Consider the following 26,609-nt stretch of genomic DNA (forward strand, 5'->3'; position numbering starts at 1 on the left):
GAGGTCCAACATGCAGGGAGCACCGTAAGGGGTTCTAGGAGCATAAATGACACCTCTAATTTCCTAACAACCAATTACATTTGTGAAGGCCCTGGAGCACCAGGACAGTAGAATTACCCACAAAATGACCCCATTTTGGAAAGGAGCGGCACAATACCTAGGCCGTCATATGACATCCACCCAGGATGGGAGATCCCATCTGTGGCCATCATTTGACTATGGCCGGGTATTGAAGTGGTTAAAGATCGCAGCACCCTTCCTCGGTACTCCTTACAGCCCTGCTGGTCTTGGGCAAAAATCTGAAAATTTCAAAAAGCCTTCATGGGCTGATGTCAGACTGGAGGTGTGGGCATTCCTAGGTTGTATTTGCATGCAGACAGGGCTGGGACAAGGGGTGGGCACAGTGGTGGCGCGTCCATAAGGGCGCATTGGGCCCCACCCCCTCTCTCTCCAGCCAACCCCTCTAGCACCAATAGATAGATTCATGCATTGCATGAATCTATCTATGGCTGCCGCCCCTACCCCCTATTCAGATGCCTGGGCCCTTTTCGGGCGCAGGGCCATAGGCTCTAATAGGTGTCAAAAAAAGGTGCCCTGCGAGTGCCATGCTGGGCGCTCGCAGGTCAGTCAGCTGTGTTAGAAATGTGAAGCACCTGATTAAAGCCATAGGCGTCAAAAAAGGTGAACAGCGGGCACAAGCAGGTCATTCAGCTGTGTTAGAAAAGCGAATGAATATTCACCTTGCTAACACTAAATGGCCTCTCCGCCAATCAGATACTCTGATCTGTTACTTGTCACCTGATTGGCTAAAACAACAAGCAGCTGAGATTGGACACCCCGCATCCAATCATAGCAGAGGACGGGAAGAGAGGACGAGAGAAGATATCGAGGTGTATCAAAGAGCTGTGCCACCGAGACAGGTAAGTGCAGGCGGTGGGCTGGTGGGGGCACACAGGCAGCATTTGATATGGCACAGTGGCTGCGTTTGATGGGGCACAGTGGGAGCAATTGATGGGCACAGTGGCGGCAAATTGATGGGTACAGTGGCGGCAATTAATGGGCACAGTGGCGGCAATTAATGGGCACAGTGACAGCATTTTATAGTGCACAGTGGCTGCATTTGATGGCACAGTGGCTTCGTTTGATGGCACAGTGGTGGCAATTGATGGCACAGTGGCGGCAATTGATGGCACAGTGGCGGCAATTAATGGCACAGTGGCGGCAATTAATGGCACAGTGGCTGCGTTTGATGGACACAGTGGCTGCGTTTGATGGACACAGTGGCTGCGATTGATGGACACAGTGGCTGCGATTGATGGACACAGTAGCTGCGATTTATGGACACAGTGGCGGCAATTGATGGGCACAGTGGCGGCAATTAATGGCACAGTGGCTGCGTTTGATGGACACAGTGGCTGCGTTTGATGGACACAGTGGCTGCGTCTGATGGACACAGTGGCTGCGATTTATGGACACAGTAGCTGCGATTTATGGACACAGTGGCTGCGATTTATGGACACAGTGGCGGCAATTGATGGGCACAGTGGCGGCAATTGATGGGCACAGTGGCTGCGTTTGATGGGCACAGTGGCGGCAATTGGTCAGGTCCAAAAGAAATGTCTTAGTTCTTTATAAGGGGAAATTCCACATACAGGGCTGCCACCATCAAGGAACTGAAATCGAGCTCCCAAGTTGCTAGAAGATACAAAAAGAAAAGAGAGCCTCTGGGTGCAGATTAAAAAAAAAAAAAATAGTAGATATATGGAAATAGCCACGCTTATGGAAGTAGATAAGAACAGCAGAAAATATATATATAAGGAAGGGGATAGGTGCTACTGCACAGAGAAAAGAAAATACAAACAGGTTGCCGCCACCCCTAAGTGCATGGGCTTTTGTTAAAGTCTGTGCCTAAAAGTTAATATAAGTGGTTGTTGGCGCTACCTCAAAGTGATAATTATACTGTTAAACCTCCGGTAAGTGACCAGTATCAGTACGCAAGGCTAGTTTTGTAATATAGGTACAGAACTTTCCCTATTATCTATATGTATATGTATATATATAGCTATACTGATCGTCTATATATATATATATATACTGGTGACACCAATAGTGTACATCTGCCACACATATATAATAGCCTCCACAAATGGATACAAAACTGTATGTAAAAAGCCTCAGTTCAGAAATTATCCAAGCTCAAAAGATATGCAGATATAGCGATAGGGAAATAAAAAAATAAAAAATACAAGACTAATAAAACGAATAATTGTGATTAGTTCCACTACATGTAGAGATACAACATAAAATATCCTTGTAATTAATACTTACACTTATTCCCCCTATAGATCATATTCTCAATAGATAGTAGTGCAGTGCAGATCCTATGTGAACTTATCACTATGAATACCAGCTGATGTGAATTAAACCAAGGATTGTATAAATCAACAACCCCTACATAGGTGATACCTATAAAGGCAGACAATATACAGGCTATTTTTCAGGGCAAACCTTTTACCACAGATACTCTTTGAGTCTTTTTGAGGTTTGTTAGGTGGTATTAAAAAATAAAAAAAAATAAAAAAAAACGCACCATAAAGAGTAAAAAATATATATATTACTTTATTACAAAGTTACAAAAAAATACAAAAAAATATATTGTATAAAAAGTGTGTCACACATCAAAAATAATAAAAATAAAAATAAAATAAGATAACAGTACCACACACTTCAGCCAATGGGGGACATGACACATATGCCTAAGGGCAAGGTAGAGAATAAGTCCCTATTGGGCAGATATTAAAAGAGAGGGGTTAGTGTTAACACCTCACTGGAGCCCCAGTAAAGGTGTGCATAGATGGAGACTAGCCCTCCTGCTCTCTATGTGCACTGTATCCCCAAAAAAACTTGCTTTATACAAAGCACCAGTGTAGGTAAAGAATACATATAAATAAAAAAATATAAAATTTAAATTTAAATTAAAAGCAAAACCAGTAAGGGTCAATATGAGGATGTGAGAAAGCCCCAATATCCAATATAATAATAAGATGATAAAATAAAATAAAGAAGAAATGTTTTGAGACACAATCTTACGCATTTAGGGGATACCTAATATCTGTTTCCCTTAGTCATTAAAGGATGACTCCTACTTAGTTCAAATGTAATCAGCCCAAGCATTATCTTGTAGAACTTCAAAAGGTATTGCTGTACATTGACCAAACCAGATATTACCTTGTAAAGTTAAGGGCTTGTCTTACCCACTGAGGCCCAGCTGGAATGCACGCCGCTCGCCCGCGAGGTTTTCTGAAAGCCGGTTACTTTGTCTAACCAGTACTAAGGCTCGTTGGATATTGGGGCTTTCTCACATCCTCATATTGACCCTTACTGGTTTTGCTTTTAATTTAAATTTTATATTTTTTTATTTATATGTATTCTTTACCTACACTGGTGCTTTGTATAAAGCAAGTTTTTTTGGGGATACAGTGCACATAGAGAGCAGGAGGGCTAGTCTCCATCTATGCACACCTTTACTGGGGCTCCAGTGAGGTGTTAACACTAGCCCCTCTCTTTTAATATCTGCCCAATAGGGACTTATTCTCTACCTTGCCCTTAGGCATATGTGTCATGTCCCCCATTGCCTGAAGTGTGTGGTACTGTTATCTTATTTTATTTTTATTTTTATTTTTGATGTGTGACACACTTTTTATACAATATATTTTTTTGTATTTTTTTGTAACTTTGTAATAAAGTCATATATATTTTTTTTACTCTTTATGGTGGGTTTTTTTTTTTTTTTGATTTTTTAATGCCACCTAACAAACCTCAAAAAGACTCAAAGAGTATCTGTGGTAAAAGGTTTGCCCTGAAAAATAGCCTGTTTCCTGGGTATCTGACATACTACACCATGAGAGCTGGTTTTTCTCCTTTCTGAGGAATTATCGCACCTGGCAAAGACCTTTTTCCTGCACGAAGAACTAAATCCTGTGGCAGAGTGTGGAGGTTATAGCTGGCCGGTGGAACCCTCAACAGCACACAGCGGAGCAGAACCTATATGCTTGCAACCCCCTAGGGGGTACGTGGATCTGGTGAGTGGGGACCCAAAAGGGATAACAAGCACAGAAGTCACTAAAGAAATTTATATGATCACGAAAGTCACCTTCTTTGTTTTTTTCTGAGTTGGAATCTTGCACACTGTTGGACGTTTATCAGAAGAATTATTGTGGACTACTTTTACTTTATTCTATTTTATTCTAGCTCTATTTTGATAGTCCTATTGCATTTTTTGCATTTTTTCATTTTTTCATTTTTTTGTATCTTTTATTTATTTTTATTTTTATTTATTTTTTCTACCTGCCATACGTGGATGGGAAGGTTGCTGTAAACCCCAGTATAGTTTTCATTATTTATATAAGGTTCACATATAAGGTGCACATATATTTTCTGTGGTACAAAACCCTCTTTTTCTGTTTTTAGATATATATATATATTGTCTGCCTTTATAGGTATCACCTATGTTGGGGTTGTTGATTTATACAATCCTTGGTTTAATTCACATCAGCTGGTATTCATAGTGATAAGTTCACATAGGATCTGCACTGCACTACTATCTATTGAGAATATTATCTATAGGGGGAATAAGTGTAAGTATTAATTACAAGGATATTTTATGTTGTATCTCTACATGTAGTGGAACTAATCACAATTATTCACATAGCACTCTAAGGCCGCGTACACACGGGCGGACTGTTCGCCCAACTTAGTCCGCTGAACAGTGTTTCAGCGGACAATCCGCTCGTGTGTGGGCTTCAGCGGACTGTTTCAGCGGACAGTCTGACGAACAAAGTCTTACGGAATTTCCGTAAGACAGTCCGTCCAAACTTGGTTTCAGCGGACAGTCCGCTCGTGTGTAGGCTAGTTCGACAGACTAAGTTTGGCGCATGCTCAGAAAGGATTTACACGGCGAAGGTTGCATTGCAGTGTATTGGACGTCGAATTTCTCGTCCCGTCGTACGTGCCGTTCACGTCATCGCGCACGCTTTCAGCGGACTGTCTGCTCATCGTGTGTGGTCAAGTCCGTTCATGCAAATTTTGAACGGACTGTTTGTCGGATTGTCTGACGAACTTAGTTGGGCGAACAGTCCGCCCGTGTGTACGCGGCCTAAGGGTTTCTTAGTCTTGTATTTTTTATTTTTTTATTTCCCTATCGCTATATCTGCATATCTTTTGAGCTTGGATAATTTCTGAACTGAGGCAGATGCACACTATTGGTGACACCAGTATATATATATATATATATATATATATATAGACGATCAGTATAGCTATATATATATATATATATATATATATATATATATATATATATATATATATATATATACATATCGATAATAGGGAAAGTTCTGTACCTATATTACAAAATTAGCCTTGCGTACTGATACTGGTCACTTACCGGAGGTTTAACAGTATAATTATCACTTTGAGGTAGCGCCAACAGCCCCCAATAACCACTTTTTTAAAAAAAATGTTCACAATTTATTAATAACGAAAAGGTTTGCACTCACATATTCCGTAAATAAAACGAGCATTAAAAAGCATAGGGATCATCTGATTCAATCCGTCATCTGTTATAGTCCAGTCCGCATGTGTCCTCTTGCATCTCCGAACGTTTCCACTGGTAGATGTTTCAAATATGCCGGCTATAGTGGATGCAGAGAGTGTAGTCTCAAAACGAGGCTTGGTATACTATGGCAAGCAGGACGCGGAGCTATGACGTCATTTCCTGGCGACGCGTTTCCTGAGCGTTCGGGTTGAGATGGAAGGACGGCAGCGGCAATTGATGGGCACAGATGCTGTGTTTGATGGCATATTGGAAGCAATTGATGGGCACAGTGAGGCTGCGATTGATGGCACAGTGAGGCTGCAATTGATGGCACAGTGAGGCTGCGATTGATGGCACAGTGAGGCTGCGATTGATGGCACAGTGAGGCTGCAATTGATGGCACAGTGAGGCTGCAATTGATGGCACAGTGAGGCTGCAATTGATGGGCACAGTAAGGCTGCAATTGATGGGCACAGTGAGGCTGCAATTGATGGGCACAGTGAGGCTGCAATTGATGGCACAGTGAGGCTGCAATTGATGGGCACAGTGAAGCTGCAATTGATGGCACAGTTAGGCTGCAATTGATGGCACAGTTAGGCTGCAATTGATGGGCACAGTGAGGCTGCAATTGATGGGTTTTTTTTTTGGAATTTTTCAGTTTGTTTGCGCCCCCCCCCAAACATTTTGAGCACCAGCCGCCACTGGATGGGCAGAAGGGTCAGCTGCCCTGGGCACAGTGAAGTAAGGGTGCAAAGAATATACGCAGGGTGGTACACCTATTTTAAAGAATTCTTGGGCCTCTCCTATTTTCAATCTACATCTCCTCCCTGGGTCAGCTGATAGCCTCACATGGCTTCAAATACCATCTCTATGCTGACGAAACACCCAAATCTATTTCTCTACCCCTCAGCTCACTCCCCCCCCCCCCCCCCCCCGTCTCTTCACGTATGTCACAGATATATCAGTCTGGATGTCACATCACTTCCCCAATCTCAATCTATCCAAAACCAGAAAAAAAAATTCCTCCACCACTTGCCCCTTCCCCTGATCTCTCTGTCAAAATCGATGGCACAACTATCAACCCATCCCCCCATGCCAAGGTCCTGGGTGTAGTCCTGGACTCTGAACTCTCCTTTAAGGCTCCAAGTCCAATCGCTGTCCAAATCTTACCTCCACAACATTTCTAAAATAAGCCTCTTTCTAACCAATGATACAACAAAGCTCTTAATTCACTCCTTGGTCATCTCCTGCCTCGACTACTGCAACTCCCTCCTCATTGGCTTACCTCTACATAGCCTCTCCCCTTCAGTTGTGGAAAAAGAATGCCCGGGTGGGGGGGGGGGATTTTGCAGGTGGGAGTATAAGTAAGGGATAGATAACAACAGTATATATAAAAGTAAAAATTTTATCCCAAAATAATAATGGTAACAAATACTGTAAATATTCCTAAAATTATTTAATAGAACATTAATGCATATAACGTTGCTAAATTCTTGGATTAACAAATGAACTTCACAGAGGGAGTCCTGGAAGTGATGTGATCACAAAAGAATCCCAACATGTTTCGGAAAAGCGCAGGGAATTAGACATGCGCATTTTGTTTCATTCCGAATCGAAATTCGGACGAATTTTCATTATTCGGACATTCGGATGCATCCGAATTACCGAATTACAATGCTAACGAATTCAAACTAAATTAGAATCAAATTCGAAAAATTACATTTTGCGATCTGAATTTGGGGCCATGTATCTCGGGGCCACTTATAGTTAGAAACCCCAAATTAGGTATGCAAACACAGTAGACCTAGCACTAGAATATCTCAAAATTTGGGGTTTCTAGCTCTAAGTGACCCCGAGTTACAGGGGGCCCCAAAGTCGGGTTGCAAAATGTCAAGCACTTTTCTGCAGCAGAGAATGACATTTTGCGACCCGACTTTGGGCCACATATCTCGGGGTCACTTATAGCTAGAAACACCAAATTTGGTATGCAAACATAGTTGACCTAGCACTAGAACATCTCCAAATTTGGGGTTTCTAACACCAAGTGACCCCGAGATACATGGCCCTAAAGTCGGGTCGCAAAATGTTTTCGAATCCGGTTGAAATAGTTTCCAATGCAGTTGAAATAATTTAGAATCCGGTAGAAATATTTTCGAATTTGGTTGAAATATTTTCGAATGCGACCAATTTTTCGAATTCAATCGAAAACAAAACGAAATCCGAAAACGAATTTAACGAATATAACTAAACGAAATTAATTAATTAACGAATTAAAACGAAACAAAACTAAACAAATTTTTTCCTTTTGCACATGTCTACGGGGAATAGGGGTAAACATATTAATTTCCTTCTTCAGGGGTCAGATAGAAGCAAACTGTTATATGTCTAATAAACAAGAGAAAATTAAATTTTGATATTGTACAACGTACAATATAAATTGTATATCAGTATACTTTGTTTAACAGTGTGAATTCAATATAAGCATCACATAACATACCAGATAAAAATAATAAGAATGGTACTTACAACAATAATATCCAATAGAAATAGTACACAGACCAAGCATTAAGAGCGACGGGGCTTCCAACCTTAAAACCGTTTTTGCATTGTAATACACAGAGTTCAACCTTATTGAATGATGGATCAGAAGATTAATAAACTTCAAGAAAAAAATGAGACTGGGAAAAACCCAAATCTCTGTTTTCCCATACATGTGGTATTGCCGTGACTAATGCCCACGGCCCTGAGCGGCAGATCAAAGCTCACAAGAAACAGCCACAGCGTCAGCGCAGCGCCAATCTAGTATAAAAAGTAAGGAGTAAAAACAGTGTGAGTGTGTATATCTATCCTAATTTGTTAAAAACAAAGATATCTATAAATCAATGCATGCTTATATAGCAGCATCAAAAGCTCAGTGAAAAACCATCCATAAAATAAATGCAAGTGTATCAATATTGAAGTAAGCTCAGTGCAGGACTAAAGTGTTATACAGAGAGTTCCAGCATTAAAAGTTCACGGTTTTAAATATATAAGTATGTGAAACTGCTCTCCAAATCCTGGCTTTGCAGCAACAAACTGCGGCATAGTAGGAGCATTTATAGCCAGGTGTCAGAGAAATTCATTCAGTAATGATTAGACACATCTGAACACCAGGTATGGGCACTAACATATAGTGCTGACCTCCTGGTGATCCTAGTCAGCTGTGTCTGCAAGGGAAGCGCATCTAGATGAAGCAAGTCCGATGCATAGGCGTTCCCCCGGGCGATGCAGCGTTCCAACGCCACCACGCCACAATGCACGGTGACGTCAGACGCCGACACGACCACCGGCACAGGAAGAATTTGCGCAGGTGCCGCCTGTTTGATGCCCACACAGCTGCACAGCCAATACAGAGAAGCTGTAAGTGTGGAAAAATACTGCAAAAGCCGATTATTGTGGACACCCCCAGGCGGCCGCGCAAGATATTGCAACCCTTACAAAAGGAAAGACATGTACGTAGCTGTAGTGCAACGTAAGCGTAGTGCATACATGACAGGGTGCAAGATTTACGCAGGGGAATGGTGAGAGGTGTGTTAGGAGAGTAATAAGGCTTACCTGATTGGAGGATGGAGTAAGAGTGGGTGGAGCAGAGCTGATAGGAGGGTACGTGAGTGTAGGAAGGTCAGCAGTCTGGAGCAGCAGGTCAAGAGAAACGTTCAGGATCACCTCCCTAGAAAAGATGAGTGGGTTAGATCAGCTTTGGGAGCAGCTTAGAATGGCGGCCGAACAGCATGGCACAGACTGGCTTCAAAGCCAAATTGCGGCCACGTTACAGGGGGTAGGGCAGGGACCCTCAGCAGATAGGGCAACCCCGACACATGCAAGGAGGTCCCGGCCTCCGGTGTGCTTAAGCCCGGATTTTGCCCCCCGGACTCAATGGCTTGGGAGCCCCAGCTGGGCCCCTTCAGGTCCCCCTGCCAAGCAGACACCCCAGTCGGCTAGCGGGAGGCCTGGGAGGAATCCCCGTCCACGGCAAGGTCCCAGAGGGAGGGGGGTCATTCACCAGGACAGGTCTCAGGCCCCCTCCAGGACCGTTCGTTCGTTGGTGGTTCCGGTGGCTGACCCTGGCGATGTTCCCGTCGGGGGGGCTGCCCGACGGGGGAGAGAGGGGTCCTCGAGCGCCGGCCTTGTCCCTGAGGTGGCCCGGCGCCTGCCACATGTGGAGGGATGGCCGGAAGAAGAGCGGCACGTGCACGAGCACGCCTATGACGTCGGCTGGTCTGACGTCAGCGAGGCTGGAAGTGCGTCGCATGTCAACAAAGAACATGGCGGCCGCCAGGACACCCATCGTAATGATAGCCAGGGGCGGCCTGGGACATCCCGGACAGCTGCGCAGAGGCCTCGGATGGGGCAAGAGAGGTCACCGGCCAGCAGTACAGAGGAAGGGGAGTTGATGGAAAAGGACTACGAAGCACCAGTGGCAATGGGGTCGGCGGCTGGAGGGCCTTCATGCCTGCAGCAGCCTGGTAAGTCCCTGGGTTCTGTGGAGGGCTTGAATGCTGGGGGTAGTGGTGGGGGGGGGGAAGGCACAGGGGGAACAGGGGGGAGTGTTGTGGGGGGGGGACAATGAGGTATTGGCTGCACTTAAGGACTTGTTGCGCCACTTGGAGGGCGGCACCGGAGGGGAGGGGGACAGCAGTCCCCCCCGTGCAGGGGGCTTCGGGGGGGGTGGTGATGGCGGAGATGCAGACGGAGAAGCAGGCAGACGGCGTGGGGATCGTTGGTGGATTGGCGGAGAAGGATAAGGACGCAAAGAAGATTCGACTGGCGGATGCGGCGCGGAGCGAAGTTTATGTGTGCTTCGAGGGACCGTTGGAGGCGCATTTGAAGAAAGAGGTGCGGGAGAAGATTTGGAGGGATGAGTTTGTGGAAATTTTCTCGTTGTTACCGTTAGAGAAATTCAATTTGGACAGGGTCAAGCCGGATGAGAGCAAAAAGGAAGAGGAGAGGAGGTGGTATAGGCTTATTCCGTGCACGTTTGCGAATTGGTTGCAAGCGTTTGCGATCTTAGCTAGCGTGATTGGGGAAAAGGCGCTGGAGAATTGTTCGGCATTATTCTGTTATTTGGAGGCCATTAGCGAGGCACACAGAGTGTACGGGGGTTTGGCCTGGCTCCGCTATGACGAACAGTTTCGCCAACGGAAAGCGGTGCGCCCGACCATTAGATGGGACCACAAGGATATCAGCCTGTGGATGAAGTTGATGACTTCGTCCAGGGCCCCGGGCCAGTTTTTTCCAGGGGGGGGCGGCGGCGCCGCCTCGGCAGGATCGCCAGCCCCAAAAAAGAAAGAGGTCTGCTGGCAATTTAACAACGGAACCTGCAAGTTTGGGAACAAGTGTCGCTACAAGCACGAGTGTTCGGGGTGCAGTGGAGCACATCCCTTCGCGTGTTGCTTCAGACAAGGAAAAGGCCCACTGGGGACTTCGCTGGAAAAAGGGATGACACAGGTGATGCTGGAAAGGATGCTGCCTTTCCTAAGTAGGTATCCCGATCGGGCGGCAGCGGGGCTATTGGAGGCAGGTTTTAGGGAGGGTTTCCAGAATCCGTGTACGTTGAGAGAGGTTCCCCAGCTGGCAAAAAATTTGAAGTCGGCTTTGCTGAATGGGCAGGTGGTGTCAGCTAAACTGGATAAGGAAGTGGCGCTGGGCCGGATGGCCGACCCCTTTTCTGACCTGCCGATGGCGGATCTTGTGGTCTCGCCTTTGGGGGTGGTTCCGAAGAAAGAACCGGGGCAGTTTAGGATGAGTCACCACTTGTCTTACCCCAGGGGCGGCTCAGTAAATGACGGTATTGACCTACAGGCTTGTGCGGTTACCTATACGTCATTTGATGCAGCGATTTCTTTGGTGAGGAAGTATGGCAGGGGGGCTCTCTTGGCTAAAACGGATGTAGAGGCGGCATTTAGGTTGTTGCCCGGTACATCCAGGGAGTATGCATTTGTTAGGGTGTTGCCGGCAGGGATCTTATTTTGTTGATCGCTGCCTGCCCATGGGATGCTCAATCTCATGTGCCCTTTTCGAGATGTTAAGTTCATTCTTTGAGTGGGCGGTGAGGGAAACGGCCAGGGTCAACTCGGTTATCCATTACCTGGATGACTTCCTTTGTGTGGGGCCGCCGGGATCCCGTGGCTGCGGGATACTGCTGGGGACGTTGCAGCATCTGGCTGAGCAGTTTGGGGTTCCATTGGCAGAGGGAGAAGACGGAGGGCCCCACCTCGGAGATAGTGTTTTTGGGAATCGCGATTGATTCCATAGGCCATGGAATGTAGGTTACCGGAGGAGAAGGTAGTGGCACTGAGGCAGGAAGTTGGCATGGCGCGGGGCAGGCGGAAACTCAGGTTGAAGGAACTGCAATCGCTCCTGGGCAAATTTAATTTTGCTTGAAGGATTATGCCCATGGGGCGGATATTTTGCAGAAGGCTGGCGGCGGCCACCACGGGGGTGAAGGTGCCCACACATTTAATTCGGTTGTCCAGAAAGTTGTGAGATGACCTGGGAGTGTGGGGGGTGTTCTTGGATGAGTTTAATGGTCGATCACTGGTACAGGAGGGGCCGGTCAGCAATGCTGATTTGGTGTTTACCGATGCGGCAGGTTCGGCAGGTTACGGAGCTTATTGCCAAGGGCAATGGAGTGCGGAACCCTGGCTGGAATCTTGGAGGGAGGAGGGGTTCTTGAAGAACTTGGCCCTCCTGGAGCTTTTTCCCATTGTTCTGGCAGTGGAATTGTGGGGGGATAGGCTCCGGAACAAAAAAGTGCACTTCAATTTTGACAACATGGGGGTAGTGGTGGCCATAAACAATATCTCGGCTTCATCCCCCCCGGTGGTCAGGTTGTTAAGAAGGTTGGTGCTCAGTTGCTTGAGGATAAATGCGTTTGTTTATGCAGTCCACATCCCTGGGATTGAGAATAAGTTAGCGGATGCTCTGTCTCGTTTCCAGTGGAAGGACTTCCGCAGACTGGCGCCAGACACAAACAGACGCGGGGACCCTTGCCCTGTGCGGAATCCTGGAAGATCCAGCAGGGATCTTGTGGGGAAGACTAGGTAAGGATCCTGTAAGGAATCCTGGAGGATTGGGCAGGGATCCTGTGAAATATCCTAGAAGACCCAGTAGGGATCATGCGGGGAACCCTGGAAGACTGTACAGAGATCCTGTGGGGAATCCTCAAAGATCAGGCAGGGATCCTGTGAAGAATCCTGGAAGACCCAGTAGGGATCCTGTGGGAAATCCTGGAAGACTTCACAGAGATCCTGTGAGGAATCCTAGAAGACCTTGAAGAGATCCTATGAAGAATCCTGGAAGACTCGGTAGAGATCCTATATAGAATACTAGAAGACCTAGCAAGGATCCTGTGAGGAGTCCTAGAAGACTGGCCAGAGAGCCTGTGAAGAATCCTGGAAGACCCAGCAGAGATCTTGCGAAGAATCCTGTGGGAGTTGTGGAAGATTGCGTTGGACTCATCGGGGGATTGATTCAACAGTCGCTGAGTGAGGGTACTCGAGCGGCTTATCAGAAAGTGTGGAGGGAATGGTCGGACTGGTTGGGTGAGGTAGGAGGGTCAGAAGGCCCTGAGGGACTATTGACGTGGGTATTGGGTTTTATTTGTTACAATTATGCGACCGGGTGTCTGGGTTGGCAGTCAGCAAAAAAATGTTGGCTTTGGCCTTTTGGTTTTAATGTAAAGGGTTAGTGGATGTGACTAAGAATTTCTTAGTCAGGAAGGCGTTGAGAGGTTTTAGAAGGGGTGCAGAGAGAAGGGACTCTCGGCGCCCGATTTCTTTTGAAGTTTTGGGAATTTTGTTATGCAACGTTGAGAAGGTGTGTTCTATAGTTTTTGAACAAAAACTTTTCCGAGCTGCCTTCTTGTTGGCATTTTTTGGGGCGTTCCGGATAGGTGAATTGGTGTCACCTTCCAAAAAAGCGCCGGGGGGTTTGAGGAGTGGGGATATTTTTTGGGCCCCTTCTTCCGTGGTTATTTGGATTAGGAGGTCGAAGACAGATCAACAGGGTAGAGGGGTACAGGTGGAGTTATTTTGGGGTGCAGACTCCAGGTTTTGCCCTGTGGAGGCGTTAAGGGTTTATTTGGAGGTTCGCCCGGGGGGGGGCGGGGCATTGTTCATCCATGCGGATGGATTGTGTCTTTCTAGGTTCCAATTTACGGCGGTATTGAGGAAGTGTTTGCTAAGGGGGGGCTTGTCTCCTGGGGATTATATAGCTCACTCGTTTAGGATTGGGGCGGCCACGGAGGCGTCTAGGTGGGGTTTACCGGAGGAGGTTATCAAGCAGATTGGGAGGTGGATGTCTCGGAGATATCAGATATATGTACGGCCGCACCTGCTATAAAGGGGGTGGGGGAGGTTAATGTTCCATAGTTAGGTTGACTGTATGTTATTTGGGTGGTGCTGGTTAATTCTACAAATCTTTACAGAGTCGGGATGTCTCATTTGGGTTATGGGACATTCTTATGTGTTCAATGGTGCTAGACGGGCGGATGTCCGACCGGATGGCAGGCAACTCGGACTGTCCAGGGATGAAGGCAGAGTTCAGTGGATAGGTGTTCCTGGCATGATGTGGCACAAAGTGTTGCCAGATGTACATTGTTACGTGGGCTTGGATCGGGCACCGGACGTACTAGTCCTCCATGTTGGAGGCAACGATCTGGTCATCCGGCCGATGAATGAATGAATGAATGAATGAAATACTTATATAGCGCGCAATGCGAACTGAATCGCCTCTAGGCGCTGTGGCGAGCTTTGATCATCTGCTAAAAGAGGAAGGTCTTGAGTTTTTTCCTAAAAGCCAGGTGATTTTCTTCCAGGCGGATGTTGATTGGTAGAGCATTCCATAGCAGAGGCCCTTGGACAGCGAATCTCCGATCACCCTTGGATTTATACCGGGCTTTGGGCACGAGGAGGAGGTTTTTGTTGGCTGATCGAAGACTGCGGTTTGGTGTGTAATGATTTATTTTCTCCATTAGGTATTGCGGAGCTTCTCTATGCACGCATTTGTGGGTGAGGCAAAGGGTCTTGAACGTGATCCGATTTTTTACGGTTAGCCAATGTAAGCTCCTCAGTGAAGGAGAAATGGATTCCCAGGGTTTTTTTCCTGTTATCAGCCTTGCCGCCGTGTTTTGGATCAGTTGTAATCGCGCAAGTTGATATTGTGGTAATCCTATGTAAAGCGAGTTTGCGTAGTCCAGTCCTGAATTAATGATTGTTCCAACTACCACTGCTTTGTCATTCCTTGGGATAAAAGGGATGAGTCTGCGAAGCATGCGCAGTAGATGGTGAGATCGACTGACTACAGATCCTATTTGCGCATCCATTGACATTTGTGCGTCTAAAATAACCCCGAGACTCTTCGCTTTGGTCTTTGGGGAGATAGTCTGCCCAAAGACGTTGGTGGAGACCAGGAGGTTTTGGTTGCGGGCTTATGATTTGGGTGTAAGATAAGAAGCTCTGTCTTTGATTGGTTCAGCTGGAGGGAGTTGGTGGTCATCCAGTCCTCTATTGATTTGAGGCAGTTTTCAAGTTGTTGTTGGTGATCTTTTTTTCCATTGATCCGGAAATAAAGTTGTGTGTCGTCAGCGTAAGAGTGGAAGCAGAGATCTGAGCATCTGATGATTTGAAGGAGTGGGCGAATGTAAATGTTGAAGAGAACGGGTGACAATGGAGAGCCTTGAGGGACTCCGCAGGTGACTGCCCGAGTTTCGGAGAGGAATTTTCCTAGTTTCACTGTCTGTGACCGATTTCCTAGGAAGGACGCGAACCAATGGAGATCTATGTCTTGGACTCCGGCTACTTCTGTGAGGCGGACGAGTAGAGTATTGTGATCTACTGTATCAAACGCTGCACTTAGGTCTAGCAGTACGAGGAGACACGGCTCTCCGTCATCTGCTGCTTCGAGGGCGTCATCCCAAATCTTGAGGAGAGCTGTTTCTGTTCCATGACCCGGGCGGAAGCCTGATTGCAGCGGGTCCAGGAGTTTGTGAGTATCCAGGTGAAGTTGTAGCTGATGTACTACAGCTTTCTCCATGATCTTAGAAATGGTGTTGAGGCTTGTAATCGGCCTACGGTTGTTTGGATCCTGAGGGTCCAGGTTTGGTTTCTTGAGTAGAGGTTTGACAATGCCTTGTTTGAGGATGCTGGGAACAATCCCTTCGTGGAATGATCGGTTTATGAGGTGGGTTATGGTTGGAGCCACGATGTCGGAGCATTCTTTCAGTAGTTTTGTGGGGATGATGTCAATAGGTGAGGTACTGTCACGCAGTTTATTAATGATGTTTTTTGCGGTGTCTACGGTAATTGGGGATAGTGAAAATTTTGGCGGTTGCGGTATGTTGGTGCGGACATCCTCTTTATGTTTTTGCTGGCTGAGGTTGCATGTTTTCTTCTGACAAATTGTTTCCCTGATGGTTTTGACTTTATCGATGAAAAAATCCGACAGTTTGTCACAGTAATCCTGGGATTCGCTTTCTGGGGGTTCTAGGCACACCGGATTCATTGATTGATTAACCAGTTTAAACAGTTCCCGTGGTTGGTTTGCGGCCGTTGAGATTGTATATGCGCAACATCATTAAGGACATTCAGTGGGACTTCATTAGGCTTCGTACTGCCTTCCCGGACATGATCTTTGTATGGTCCGATATTGTGGCCCGCATGTCTTGGAGGGGGGCCTGTTCTTGGGAGAAGATTAACAAGATGGGGATCAAGGTGAATAAGAAGGTGGGGAGGTTTGTAGCCCATAATGGAGGTATTGTGGTGAGGCATTGGGAGTTGGAAGTGGATACGTGGAGATATTTGAGGGGGGGATGGTGTCCACCTTAACCCGGTCGGGATCGACCTGTGGGCTTTGGGTTTGGAGGATGGTATTGGCAGGGCTCTGCAGGTGTGGCGGCAGGCACAAGGGTGAGGTGTCACTCTTGTGCTGCGGTGGCGGTAGGGTCCTTGACGGCTGTCATACAATTTACACTGTTTAAGATGAGGTTTTGGAAAAGGTTAGGACCCATCACAGGTATGGAGTCCTCTCGGGTGGTCTGGCGGCTGGCCAGACTGACGGGTTAATAAGTTGGGGGTTTCATTATGGTGATCATTATGATAAAGTGGAGGTTACCATCTCTCAAAAGGAAAAAGAGGAGAAGGAGAAAATCACGTTAGATATTTGATTATGCAAAAGAGATTTTCAAACGTTTCCAAAATGGAGTCTAATGCCCCGTACACACGATTGGAATTTTGGTCGGAAAAAGCTCTGATGGTTTTCCCGACGGAATTCCGACGGGAATTTCACTCAAGCTGTCTTGCATACACACGGTCACACCAAATTCCGACCGTCAAGAACGCGGTGACGTACAACACGTACCACGGGACTAGAAAAAGGAAGTTCAATAGCCAGTAGCCAATAGCTTCCTTCTCGTAGTTGAATCTGGGCATGCGTGAGTTTTTGCGTGTCGGAATTGCATATACACGATCGGAATTTACAGATAGAAAGTTTTTCCGTCAGGAAAATTGGGAACATGCTATAAATTTTTTTGCTGGCGGAAATTCGGACAGCTAAATTCCGATGGAGCATACACATGGTCGCATTTTCCGATGAAAAGCTCTCATCGGTCTTTTGCTGGCCGAAATTCCGATCATGTGTACGTGGCATAACAGTCAAACTTCAACAAGTCTCCCCGTTCAGTCCATCATGAATGCTGCTGCCATGCAGACCACCCTAGGTATTGCCCACACGTGATGCTGATCCTCCGCGGCTTGCAAATTTTTTTTGTTTAGGACTTTGCGAGGCACAAGAGGACAATGGCAGCCTGGACATCTCTCTTTCTTTAAAATATTTTTGACCTACTTTTTAATTTCTGAATTGGTATTGAGGAGGCTGCAGGTTGTGGTTCACACTGTCCAGTTAGGAATGCAGAAAATATCACGCAGTTGCAGGAAACCATAAAGATTAAAAGTGCAGCAATCCGCACTGTGCTTCCTGCGGCAGGAAACAAGACCCACGACCCCGTGCAACTCAGTCTTTAACCCCTTTTGCTGCTACCTCTCTGCCTTATTTACTAAAGTGTCCAGGAGTCTGCTTAGCGTTTCTCTGCACGCCATCAGCTCTGTAGTTTTCTGATCTCTGCTGCCAGTTCCCTAGATTGTAGATCTCCCCCTGGGTAATATGAGCCTGGGATCCATTGTTATTCGTTCTTGGGAATAGGCAAAAAAAAAATAATAATATTTTTTTGTACAATTCTCCTTTAAGGGGGCCTGCCAGGGAGTGTGTCCTATTCCTGCATACTTTTGCTAATAGGTGTTCCTCATTCCCATCTCAGAAAGTTGGGAGGTATTGGACACAGTATGAAGCCCTTGCTATGCATCCATTAAAAATGTTCTTCCAAAGTAATTTGACACAGAAAAGTCACTGTTCCAGTACTGGCAGGATCTCTGCTGAGTCTTACAGGATTCAATATAGGATCCCTTCCTGGTCTTCCAGGGTTTCTCGCAGGATCTCTGCTGGGTCTTACGGGATTCAATACAGGATCCCTTCCAGGTCTTCCAGGGTTTCTCACAGGATCTCTGATGGGTCTTCTAGGACTACTCACAGGATCCTTGTTGGGTTTTTCTGGATTCTTTGCAGGATCTCTGCTGGGTCTTTCATGATTCCTCACAGGATCTTTGATTATTCTTCTAGGACTCCTGACAGGATCCTTGCTGGGTCGTCCATGATTCTATGTAAGATCACTGCCGGGTCTTCCATGATTCTTTGTAGGATCTCTGTCGGGTCTTCCAGGATTCTTTGTAGGATCTCTGTCGGGTCTTCCAGGATTCTTTGTAGGATCTCTGCCAGGTCTTCCAGGATTCCCCACAGGATCACTGCTGTGTCTTCCAGCATTCGTTGTAGGACCCCTGCCTGGTCTTCCATGATTCCTCTCTGGATCTCTGCTGGGTCTTCTGGGCTTCCTCACAGGATGCCTGCTGGATCTTACGGGCTTCCTCACAGGATGCCTGCTGGATCTTACTGGCTTCCTCACAGGATGCCTGCTGGATCTTCCAGGATTCCTCACAGGATTCCTGCTGGATCTTGCAGGATTTCTCACAGGATTCCTGCTGAATCTTCCAGGATTTCTCACAGGATCCCTGCCCGATCTTCCAGGACTCCTTACAGAATCCTTGCTGGGTTTTCCAGGATTCTTCGCAGGATCTCTTCTGGGTCTTCCAGGATTCCTCACAGGCTCTCTGACCAGTCTTCTAGGACTCCTCACAGGATCCTTGCTGGGTCTTCTACTATTCTATATAGGATCTCTGCCAAGTCTTCCAGGATTCTTCATAGGATCTCTGCAAGGTTTACTAGGATTCCTCACAGGATCTCTGTGAAGTCTTCCAGGATTTCCCACAGGATCCCTACTGGGTCTTCCAGGATTCTTCATAGGACCCCTGACTGATCTTTCAGGATTCCTCACAGGATATCTGTACATTCTTCCAGGATTCCCCACATGATCCCTACTGGGTCTTCTAGGATTCTTCACATGATCCCTGCCCAATCCTCCAGGATTCTTTAAAGGATCCTTACCCAGTCTTCCCCACCAGATCCCTGCTGGATCTTCCAGGATTCCTCACAGGATCCCTGCTGAGTCATCCAGGATTCCTCACAGGATTCCTGCTGGGTCTTCCAGGATTCCCCACAGGATTCCTGCCCACTCCTCCAGGATTCCTTACAGGATCCTTACCCAGTCTTCCAGGATTCCCCAAAGGATCCCCGTCGGGTCTTCCAGAATTCCTCACAGGATCCTTGCTGGGTCTTCCAGGATTTCTCATAGGATTCTTGCTGGGACTTTCAGGATTCCCCAAAAAAACCCGCATGGTTTTACAAGAGGTCAGGATTTTCATTATTCCTAGGTCCTTCACTACCTCCAGGACTTGCATTATTCCTAGTAATGACTCATGTCCTCTGAACAGAAGGGTATTTAAGCTCCAGCCTTTGATGTGGTTGTTGCTGTGTCTTGGTGTCAGCTACCCCAGAACTAAAACTACTATAATACCGTCCTGTCTTTTGCCTATTTGTTTTTGACCTGGATTGACCTGACTACTCTCTCTCCTACCGCCTGCCTGGACCTGACTACTTTCTTGCCTGCTGCCTGCTGCCTGCTGCTACCCTTACCTGTTTCCTTGCCTGTCATTTTCTTTCCCCCCGCCTGGCTGCTCTCTTATCTGTTACCTGCCTTGAACCATGCCTGGACCTGACTACTCTCTTGCCTGTGGCCTGCCTTGAAATGTGCCTTGATCTAACTACTCTCACACCTGCTGTCTTTTCATGACCCTGCTTGGACCTGACTAATCTTTTGCCTGCCTCCTGGCTAGACCTATGCCTGGCCCTGACTACTCTCTTGCATGCTGCTTGCCACAACCTCTGCCTGTATCTGACTTATTTCTTGCCTGCTATAACCCCTGCCTGGACCTAACAACTCTCTTGGCTGCCACCAATGTAATCCCTGCCTAAACCAGACTACCCTCTCACCTGCCTTGTCTCTTGCCTGGACTTGACGTCTCTCTTGTCTCCCACCTGCCAAGACCTCTTCCTGACCTGACCACTCTCTTGTCTACAGCCCTGAGAGAAGTTTCCACACTGTAGCCTTTCTGTTACAGTCAACTCCTTTTTGGAGCAATCCTGAGGGCCACAAGCTGGTGCCAGTTTACAGCAATGAAAACTGTGACCGCTAAGGTTCTCAGAACATCTCCACCATCAGGAGCCTATTAAGATGCCTCAGACGAGCCCATGCCATCTGGCAGGAGGAACAAAAACAGGTGGATATATTGACAATGCCACTTGTATTGGAAAGCGCTGCCAATATAGATGTCACACAAATGAATGGACATGACAGGCTGCCTGTATGTCCTAAAATGTCCCATAGATAAACAGCTTGTACATGTGCAGGTATAGGATGATAAACGTATTGTATCTAATTGGACCATAGGAATTGCTGGTAGTAATGAAGAAATGACATTCATCGATGAGCATAAAGGAAACTTTTCAGCATTCATACAAAAGTAAGAAATAATACCCTAATGCAGGGGTAGGCAACCTTTTGAGCACAGTGTGCTGAAAAATGTTTTCAAAGAAACTGAGCGTGTCGATTTTATAACAAAAAAAAATGTCAACTTCACACTCTCAATTACTAAAAGGATGTTTTATAAAGTAAATGCTGTAAACTACTTTAATAGTGAGAAATTAACATCCTGCAATCTCACCCCTCAGATCAGCCCCAATTTATGCACCTTCACACCTCAGATCACTGTCCCCCCTTGCTCATCTGCCCCACCTCTGTAAACCCCTGTACATCTGTACATCTGCCCCACCTCTGTAAACCCCTGTACATCTGTACATCTGCCCCACCAGTGTACCACACTGCTCTTCTGTTCCAACACTGTATCCCCTTGCTCATCTGCCCCACCAATGTTCCCCCTCTCATCTGCCCCACCACTGTACCTCCCTGCACATCTGCCCCACCACTGTACCACCCTGCTCCTCTGCCCCACCACTGTAACCCCTTGCTCATCTGTCCCACAAATGTACCTCCTTTCTCCTCTGCCCCATCACTGTACCTCTCTGCACATCTGCCCCACTACTGTACCCCCTGCTCCTCTACCCCACCATTGTAACCCCCTGCTTATCTGTCCCACCAATGTATCTCCTTTCTCCTCTGCCCCACCACTGTACACCCCTGTACATCTGCCCCACCTCTGTACCCCCTACTCTTCTGCCCAACCACTGTAAACCCCTGCTCCTCTGTCCCACCAATCCACCTCCTTTCACATCTTCCCCCCCCCGCTGAACCCCCATCTCAAGTGCCCCAACGCTGAACCCCCCCACTCATCTTTCCCACAACTGTAACCCCCTTCTCATTTGGCCCAACACCAAACCCCCCTGCTCATCTGCCCCATCACTGTACCCCTCTGCTTTTCTGTACCACTGCTGAACCCCCTTCTCATCCCTCCCACTACTGTACCTCCTGCAAATCTGCCCCACCACCGTAACCCCCCTGCTCATCCGCCCCATCAATGTACCTCTTTTCTCATCTGCACCACCACTGTATCTCCCTTCACATCTGTTCCATCTCCATACCCCCATGCTCTTCTGTCTCACTACTGAATAACCTTCTCATCTGTCCTAACACTAAACCCCCCTGCTCATCTGCTCATCTGCCCCACCACTGTAACCCGCTTTCTCATCTGCCTCACCAATGTACCTCTTGCATATCTGTGTCAACTCTGTACCCCCCCTGCTCTCCTGCCCCACCACTGTAACCCCCTGCTCACCTGTCCCAACAATACACCTCCTTTCACATCTGCCCCACTGCTCTACCCCCTGATTTTTTGTCCCACCACTGAACCCCCTTCTCATCTGGCCCAACACTGAACCCCCCCCCCTGCTCATCTGTCCCACCACTGTACCCCCGGCTCTTCTGTCCCATTGCTGAACCCCCCTTACGTAAGTTCTACTCGAACATTGGGTGTTTGCCTGTTCGAAGCCTCCGAACACCCTTTAAAAGTCTATGGGAGAAATCAAAAGTGTTAATTTGCCGGGACCGACAATTTATTATAGCTGCAAGTAGTTTTAAATGACTTTTTTTTCCTTTAGAAATGTCATTTTGTGCAGGAACTGTTGTAAACACGGGAAAAATGCACCACTTTACAGGCACACTATAGACACCCCCCAGGTACAAAAATTAAAGGAATACTTCACTTTTATTGTTTCACTTTAAGCATTATTAAAATCATTGCTCCCGAAAAAATGGCAGTTTTTAAAACTTTTTTTTGCATTGATACATGTCCCCTGGGGCAGGACCCGGGTCCCCAAACACTTTTTATGACAATAACTTGCATATAAGCCTTTAAAATTAGCACTTTTTATTTTTCATGTTCGTGTCCCATAGACTTTAGCGGTGTTCGCGCGTTCAAACATTTTTTTGCCTGTTAGCAAGGGGGGTTGTTCGGCTCATCCCTATTCACCAGACATAGCAGCCCTAATTTGAAGCCTACTACTCCAAATTATATAACCTCAATGAGTAATCAGACAGACCTTTGGGAAATGTCACTCATATCTCTCTTATTAAAAACTTTCTGAAAATAACACTGCCCTAAACCCATTGCAAAAAAGAAGACACCCATCAATTAGAAAGTCCCATCTCGGAAGACGAGCTTAAAAGAGTGATTAAACAGCTTAAAGTTGGAAAAAGCCCTGGCCTGGATGGGTTTACAGCAACTTAATTTAAAACATTTACAGAAATACTCACTAATCCTTTTCTCAAGACCTTTAATTCCCTTATCTTCTCCACACACCCCTTCCACACATTACTTGAAGCACACGTCACAGTCACACCAAAGGAATGGAAAGATGTTACACCAGTCACAAACTCTTGCGAATCGCCTACTACCTCTCCTACCATCTCTAATAGGAAAATATCAAGTCGGCTTGATCTCAGGGCAAGAAGCAAGGGATAATACTATCAAGGCTATAAACCTACACCATTGGATGATCAAAAATAAGCACAAAGGATTTTTCCTATCACTGGATGCAGAGAAGGCATTCAACAGACTGGCCTGGGACTACTGTATATGGGAGCAGTATTACGACATCAAGGACTCCAAAACTGGATATTTAATTCGATCAAGGCCCCCAATCCACTTCCTAACAACATTTGATCTCCAACATTTACAGTATGCTTTTTGCAAACACCACCCCTAAGGCAGTTTTTTTCCCGGGGAAAAGCAGCAGCGATGGCGAGAGGGGGGTGGGACCCATTCTCCCACCTTCAGAAGTAATGGAGTGGCTATTTAGCCACTCAAATCAATTCCGCTAAAAACAGAAACGCCGGCTGAAAAATGCAATACCGGGATGATGCCTGTAGGTGCAGGCATCATTCAAATATAACTACTTCAACTTGAGGATGTCCGCGGAACGCCATAAGGGGCGGAAATTGTGACACATGAGATCGACTGTGAACATATTTAAGTGACTAACCCTAACCCCTACTCAAGTGACTGCCATGGTGCCTCCTGGCAAGGTTACATGGAGTCATCTAAAGCATGGTGTCTAAGTGGGCTCCTGATGATGGGGATGGGCTGGGTGGTCACAATGAGAAGCTACTCACAGGTTTAGGACAGGAAGAGGTCTTGGCAAATGGGAGATGAGAAAATAGTCAGGTCCAGGCAAGGGTCAAGGCAGGTGACAGGGGTGAGAGTAGTCAGGTCCAGGCAGGGGTTGATGGCCCCCACTTGAGGTTTAGGCCCGGTTCACATTGGTGCGCAATCGCTCTGACTTTGAGAGCACAAGTTGCATGACACGGAAAAAATCAATGGTTCCCTATGAGAGCTATCTTACCTGGCTTGACTTTGGAAAAGGTTCCTGCACTACTTTGGTCAGACTTTTGTCCGATTTCAGCCCATATAAGCAAATAGAAGTCGCATCCAAGGGTCTTAACTAATGTGACTTGTAACATGCGACTTGTGCTCAGAGGCAATGTTAGCAATGCAAAATGTATTGAAAAAGAAACGGCGTGGGGTCTCCCCCCAAATCAATATCAGACCCTTGGGGTCTGGTAAGGATTTTAAGGGGAACCCCATTCCAAAATAAAAGCACCATGGGGGGTGCTTTGGGGCAGGGGAACTCCCCCACACCTCAAAGCACCTTATCCCCATGTTGATGGGGACAAGGGTCTCTTCCCCACAACCCTGGGCTGGGGATGTGGGGGTCTGTGGGCAGAGGGCTTATCGGAATCTGGAAACCCCCTTTAAGGGGGCCCTCAGATCCTAGACCCCCCCCCCCCCCATGTGAATGACAAAACCCCTACCCATTCACTCAAAAAAAAAAAGACAGTGTAGTGTAACAAAAACATGGGTCAGTTTTGACAAGTCCTTTATTAAAAATGAATAATGTCCCCCGATGTAGTTCCAACATCAATTACAGTGTCTTCCTCTGCTGCCACCGCAGCCGACCCGATAAAAAGAAAAAAGCACTCCTCCCCGATGAATGCTCCCACCGTCCTTGAAGCTCCTGTGTCTGACAGTTTATATATATATATATATATATATATATATATATATATATATATATATATATGGGGCGTGGCCATGTGGTGATGTAAACCTGGAGACCCCACCCGCTTGTGACGTCACAGACCCAGGCATGATGGGTCTGTGATGTCACAAGGGGGCAGGATCTCCGAGCCCCCTGCCCACACAACCCCACTACCACAGTCCAGGGTTGTGGGGAAGAAATCTTTGTCCCCAATGACAAAGCCTCCTTACTCCAAAGCACCTACCCCCTATGTTGAGGGCATGTGGCCTGGTCCTCCCCCCTTTTCAAGCCCCTTTTCGAGCCTGCATGCTCAAATAAGGGTCTGGTAAGAATTTGGGGGGGGGGGGGGGGACCCTCACGCTTTTTTTTAATTTTTTTTTGTAAATTTTTTGTGGAAATCCACATCGCACTCATATCAAGTTGGATTCTGTTCAGTAAAGTTGGATCGATGTTGCAGAGCATGGCCTTAGACAGGTGACAGCCAAAAGAGTAATAGTAAGAGTAAGAGTAAAAGAGTAATCAGGTCCAGGCAGGAGTTGTAGCAGGTAATGGTCATGGCAAGCTGCATGCGAGAGAAAAGTCTGGTTCAGGAATGGATCGCGGATGGCAGCAGACAAAAGATTGGTGGGGTCCTGGCAGTAGACATGGGCGCCGTCAATAAATTTGTTCCGTTCTGTTCCGTTTCGATTCGTAATCAAATTAATTCGTACTTCGTATTTCGTGTCCGAAATTCCGTTCTGTTTCGTACGAAATACGAATTGTCATTCGTTCGTTCTTTACGATGAATTTAAAGGCAAAAACATTGCTCATTATGCTTATTATGACTTGCAGAAGACTTCTGTGATAGAAGTCAATGTAAGTTGCCTGAAGACATCGTCGGATGTCAAGGTTTTTCAGTGCGCAAACCTGTGGTGAAACACAAAACACTCGGGCCTCCCGGGCCATGAGCGTGGGGAAGGGGAAAACAAAGAAGGACTCCGATCGTGAACGTACCGTTAAGCAGTCGACAATTTTATTAATAAAAAAATATAAATACACAGCAGACCAAAGGTATGACCGAATAGGTCCGATTCTAACAAATAAAAAGTATGCATAAAAAAACGGTTAAAATTAAGAACAAATATACACCCGTGCTAGGGAATATTCTAAGCGTGGTGATATCTGCACAAACAGCCCGACATGTTTCGTAAAAACTTACATCCTCCTGGGGCACCTCATACATGTGTTATGTCACGGTGCTGGTGTCAGATCACTCTATCTGACAAGTCGCAGTAGTGTGAACGGGCACTGAGTCGTCGTCTGAAATCCGGAATTCGTAAACAAAAGTTCAGTCGGAGCGACTTGAGTCGCTCCTATTAGAACGGTTCCATAGTACAGAACGGAGCGCGACTTGTAAGGTGACTAAGTTGCCTGACAAGTCGCGGCAGTGTGAATGGGCACTGAGTCGTCGTCCGAAATCCGGAATTCGTAAACAAAAGTTCAGTCGGAGCGACTTGAGTCGCTCCTATTAGAACGGTTCCATAGTACAGAACGGAGCGCGACTTGTCAGGTGACTAAGTTGCCTGACAAGTCGCGGCAGTGTGAACGGGCACTGAGTCATTGTCTGAAATCCGGAATTCGTAAACAAAAGTTCGTATTCCGTACAGAATTCGGACGCACGGCAATTCGTATTTCGGATCCTCCCGAACGTACGAATTTGTGGAAATTCGTATGAATTTGAGATTCGTACGAAACGAATCGCACATGTCTACCAGGCAGGGGTCATAGTAGGTAGCAGACAAAAGAGTAATCAGGTCAATGGTCATGGCAAGCAGCAGGCGAGAGAGTAGTCAGGTGCAGGAATGGATCGAGGTAGGCAGTAGATAAAGATTGGTCGGGTCCAGGCAGGGGTTGTGGCAGGCGACAGAAAAGAAGA

The 26,609-nt window shown here is 46.7% G+C and overlaps 1 protein-coding gene and 1 long non-coding RNA gene across 3 annotated transcripts in view; one reads left to right on the plus strand and one right to left on the minus strand.

Moving 5' to 3' along the window:
- The window catches only part of LOC143961601 (beta-1,3-galactosyltransferase 5-like), a 108,876-nt gene that overhangs the window by 71,181 nt on the left and 11,086 nt on the right, over positions 1-26,609 (minus strand). The window contains exon 1 of one of the 2 annotated variants that reach the window (XM_077470917.1): positions 8,126-8,204. The exons of the other annotated variant lie outside the window; for it this stretch is intronic. The gene's annotated coding sequence lies outside the window, so the exon portion shown is untranslated. Of the gene's footprint in view, positions 1-8,125; positions 8,205-26,609 lie in introns of those variants that run through there. 2 annotated transcript variants of the gene reach the window in all.
- Positions 3,977-26,609, plus strand: part of LOC143961602 (uncharacterized) — a 100,596-nt gene continuing 77,963 nt past the window's right edge. Inside the window, exon 1 of the long non-coding RNA XR_013270507.1 lies at positions 3,977-4,082. This is a non-coding gene — a long non-coding RNA (uncharacterized LOC143961602). The remainder of the gene's footprint in view (positions 4,083-26,609) is intronic.

Source organism: Lithobates pipiens, unplaced genomic scaffold (assembly GCF_037356315.1).
Source record: "Lithobates pipiens isolate NorthernLeopardFrog02 unplaced genomic scaffold, aLitPip1_a1.2 Scaffold_8, whole genome shotgun sequence".
In the NCBI taxonomy this organism is placed as follows: Eukaryota; Metazoa; Chordata; class Amphibia; order Anura; family Ranidae; genus Lithobates; species Lithobates pipiens.